Below are 5,058 nucleotides of genomic sequence, written 5' to 3' on the forward strand. Positions count from 1 at the left end.
TACTTTGTTAAAAATAATGTTAAAGGAGTTGCGTAAAAAAAACGTCTGAATAAACTTTCTTTACAAAAAAAAACAACTAAGAAACAAGCGCGCCTAAGAAAAACCAGATCGCGATTCACTAAGTCAATAGACGAAAGAAACAAACTTTAAAAAGTCTTTCTAGACAACAAATTCTATTTTTGGCAATGCAGTTTTTGTATTTATGCAACCTATCTTTTGTTTCACTTCTACTTTATTTTACGTTTACCTTGTATTTTGTCTTGCCTTTTTGCGTTTTGTGATGTCAAGCTACATAATCTAAACTTAAAAGAGGAAAACTAGGCTAGTAGAATATTATGTTGTTGGTTTTATATGCAGCCTAACTTTAGTTTCATCTATATTTTGTTTTGCGTTTATCTTATATTTTATCTTGTCTTTTTGAGTTTTGTGTTTTGTGATGTCAAGCTACATAAGCTAAACTTTAAAGACCTTTTTTTTGAAAAACTATTCAAAAACTACCTTTAACAAAGTAGCGAGGCTTTTTATGCACTTTTACTCTCTAACATACCTATATTTGCGCAGAGGATTTTATTTAACTCAATGTAAACATACATAGAAAAATATTGTTACCCGTTTATTTTATGCAGCCTAACTTTAGCTTCATCTGTATTTTATTTTACGTTTATCTTATATTTTATTTTGTCTTTTTGAGTTTTGTGCTTTGTGATGTCAAGCTACATAAGCTAATGTTAAAAGAGGAAAACTACGCTAACCTTTTTTTGAAAAACTATTCAAAAACAACCTTTAACAAAGTAGCGAGGCTTTTTATGCACTTTTACTCTCTAACATACCTATATTTGCGCAGAGGATTTTATATAACTCAATGTAAACATACATAGAAAAATATTGTTACCCGTTTATTTCATGCAGCCTAACTTTAGCTTCATCTACATTTTATTTTACGTTTATCTTATATTTTATTTTGTCTTTTTGAGTTTTGTGTTTTGTGATGTCAAGCTACATAAGCTAATGTTAAAAGAGGAAAGCTACGCTAACCTTTCTTTGAAAAACTGTTCAAAAACTACCTTAGACATAATCTAGATTTAAAAGAGGAAGACTACGCTATTTTTGCTTTGAAAAAACTTTCGAAAACCACCTTAATCGATAGAGATAGCACACGATTTTAAAATGTTGTATCTAGTGATCCACTTCTTTTACACCAAAGTAGCGAGGCTTTCTATGCACTTTTACTCTCTAACATAGCTATTTTTGCGCAAACGATTTTATTTATTTCAATTTAAACATGCCTAGTAGATTATTATGTTGTTGGTTTTTTATGCAGCCTAACTTTAGTTTCATCTATATTTTATTTTGCGTTTATCTTATATTTTATCTTGTCTTTTTGAGTTTTATATTTTGTGATGTCAAGCTACATAAGCTAAACTTTAAAGAGGAAATTTACGCTAACCTGTCTTTGAAAAACTATTCAAAAACTACCTTTAACAAAGTAGCGAGGCTTTTTATGCCTTTTTACTCTCTAGCATACCTATATTTGCGCAGAGGGTTTTATTTAATTCAACTTAAACATACCTGTTAGATTATTATGTTGTTGGTTTTTTATGCAGTCTAACTTAAGCTACATCTATTTTTCATTTTACGTTTGTCTTATATTTTATTTTATCTTTTTGTGTTCTGTGATGTCAAGCTACATAAGCTAATGTTAAAAGAGGAAAGCTACGCTAACCTTTCTTTGAAAAACTATTCGAAATCTATTTTTGAGATAATCTAGATTTAAAAGAGGAACACTACGCTAATTTTGCTTTGAAAAAACTCTCGAAAACTACCTTATTCGATAGAGATAGCACACAAGTTTAAAAAAGTGTATCTAGTCATCCACTTCTTCTACAGCAAAGTAGCGAGGCTTTCTATGCACTTTTACTCTCTAACATTATGCATTTTACTCTCTATTTTTGCGCAAAGGGTTTTATTTAATTCAATTTAAACATGCCTAGTAGATATTTTATGTTGTTGGTTTTTTATGCAGCCTAACTTTAGCTACATCTATTTGTCTTATATTTTATTTTATGTTTTTGTGTTCTGTGATGTCAAGCTACATAAGCTAATGTTAAAAGAGGAAAGCTACGCTAACTTTTCTTTGAAAAACTATTCAAAATCTACCTTTGAGATAATCTAGATTTAAAAGAGGAACACTACGCTAATTTTGCTTTGAAAAAACATTCGAAAACTACCTTATATTTTATCTTGCCTTTGTTAGTTTTGTGTTTTATTATGTCAAGCTTCATAATCTAATCTTAAAAGAGGAAAACTGCGCTAACTTTCCATTGAAAAAGTACTCAAAAAGGACCTAAATCGATATAGATAGCTCACGATTTTAAAAAGTTGCATATAGTCATCTTCTTCAGCAAAGTATCGAGGCTTTTTATGGATTTTTACTGTCTAACTTTCCCATATTTGCGCAAAGGAATTTATTTAGTTCAACTTAAACATGCCTAGTAGATAATTATGTTGTTTGTTTATTATGCAGTGTAAACTTTGTTTCATCTATATTTTACGTTTATCTTATATTTTATTTTGTCTTTTTGAGCTTTGTGTTTTGTGATGTCAAGCTACATAATCTAAACATAAAAGAGGAAAACTACGCTAACCTTTCTTTGAAAAACTATTCAAAATCTACCTTTAACAAAGTTGCGAGGCTTTTAATGCTTTTTTACTAACATACCTATATTTGCGCAAAGGATTTTATATAATTCAATTTAAACATGCCTAGTAGATTATTATGTTGTTAGTTTTTTATGCAGCTTATCTTTAGTTTCATTTATATTATGTTTTAGGTTTATCTTATATTTTATCTTATCTTTTTGAGTTTTGTGTTTTGTGATGCCAAGAATTTTAAGCTAAACTTAAAAGAGGAATGCTACGCTAACCTTTCTTTGAAAATCTATTCATAAACTACCCTAGACAAAAGCTAGATTTAAAAGAGGAAAACTACGCTATTTTTGCTTTGAAAAAACTTTCGAAAACCACCTTAATCGATAGAGATAGCACACAATTTTAAAAAGTTGCATATAGTCATCCACTTCTTCTGCAGCAAAGTAGCGATGCTTTTTATGCACTTTTTCTCACTAGTTTGCTTATATTTACGCAAAGGAATTCATTTAATTCAATCCAAGCATATATAGAAGATTATTATGCTATGATTTTTTTTTTCTTTTATGCAGCCTAACAATTATTTCACCTATATTTTATTTTACGATTAACTTTTATCTTACTTTTCTTTTTTGAGTTTTGTGTTTTGTGATATCAAGCTACATAAACTAAACTTTAAAGAGGAAAACTACGCTAACCTTTCTTTGAAAAACTATTCAAAAACTACCTTTAACAAAGTAGCGAGGCTTTTTCTCTCTAACATACCTATATTTGCGCATAGGATTTTATTTAATTTAATGTAAACATACCTAGTAGATTATTATGTTGTTGGTTTTTTATGCAGTCTAACTTTAGCTTCATCTGTATTTTATTTCACGTTTATCTTATATTTTATTTTGTCTTTTTGAGCTTTGTGTTTTGTGATGTCAAGCTACATAAGCTAAACTTAAAAGAGGAAAGCTACGCTAACCTTTCTTTGAAAAACTATTCAAAATCTACCTTTGAGATAATCTAAATTTAAAAGAGGAACACTGCGCTATTTTTGCTTTGAAAAAACTTTCGAAAACTACCTTATTCGATAGAGACAGCACACAAATTTAAAAGTTTGTATCTAGTCATCCACTTCTTCTACAGCAATGTAGCGAGGCTTTTTATGCACTTTTACTCTCTAACATACCTATATTTGCGCAAAGGATTTTATTTAACTCAATGTAAATATACATAGAAGAGTATTGTTACCCGTTTATTTTATGCAGCCTAACTTTAATTTCATCTATATTTTATATTGCGTTTACCTTATATTTTGTCTTGCCTTTGTTAGTTTTGTGTTTTGTTATGTCAAGCTTCATGATCCAATCTTAAAAGAGGAAAACTGCGCTAACTTCTCATTGAAAAAGTACTCAAAAAGGACCTAAATCGATATAGATAGCTCACGATTTTAAAAAGTTGCATATAGTCATCTTCTTCTTCAGCAAAGTATCGAGGCTTTTTATGGACTTTTAATCTCTTATTTACCCAAATTTGCGCAAAGGACTTTACTTAATTCAACTTAAACATGTCTAGTAGATTATTAAGTTGTTTGTTTTTTATGCAGCCTAACTTTAGTTTCATTTATATTTTATTTTACGTTTATCTGATATTTTATCTTGTCTTTTTGTGTTGTTTTGTCAAGCTACATAAGCTAAACTTAAAAGTGGAAAACTACGCTAACCTTTCTTTGAAAATCTATTCAAAAACTGCCTTAGACATAAGGTAGATTTAAAAGAGGAAGACTGCGCTATTTTTGCTTTAAAAAAACTTTCGAAAAATACCTTAATCCATCGAGGTAGTACACGAATTTACAAAGTTGTATCTAGTCATCCACTTCTTCTATAGCAAAGTAGCGAGGCTTTTTATGCACTTTTGAGTTCTAATTTATCTCTGTTTACGCAAATGGTTTTTGTTTATTTCTGTGTAATGATATACAAAAGAGTATTTTGTTAAAGATTATGCTGCAGGAGCTGCGTAAAAAAACTCTGGTGACCTTTCCTTAAGAAAAAAGCAACTGAGAGGCATGTGCGCTTTAGAAAATTCAAATCGCGATTCACCAAATTAAAAGACGAAAAGAACGAACTTTAAAAGCTCTTACTAGACGTTTGTGTTTATGATAGGCAATGCAGTTTTAGATTTTATGCAGCCTAACATTTGTTTCATCTATATCTTATTTTACGTTTATCTTATACTTTATCTTGCCTTTTTGAGTTTAGTATTTTGTGATGTCATGCTAAATAAGCTAAACTTTGCTAATTTTTATTTGAAAAAATATTCAAAAACTACCTGAATTATAAAGCTAGATCTAAAGGAGGAAAACTACGCTAACTTTTCTTTAAAAAAATATTTAAAAACTACCTTAAACATAAGCTATATCCAAAA

Source organism: Hydra viridissima, unplaced genomic scaffold (assembly GCF_058129835.1).
Source record: "Hydra viridissima isolate aposymbiotic clone 2 unplaced genomic scaffold, HvirCarnegie_v1 scaffold_2, whole genome shotgun sequence".
Classification (NCBI taxonomy): domain Eukaryota; kingdom Metazoa; phylum Cnidaria; class Hydrozoa; order Anthoathecata; family Hydridae; genus Hydra; species Hydra viridissima.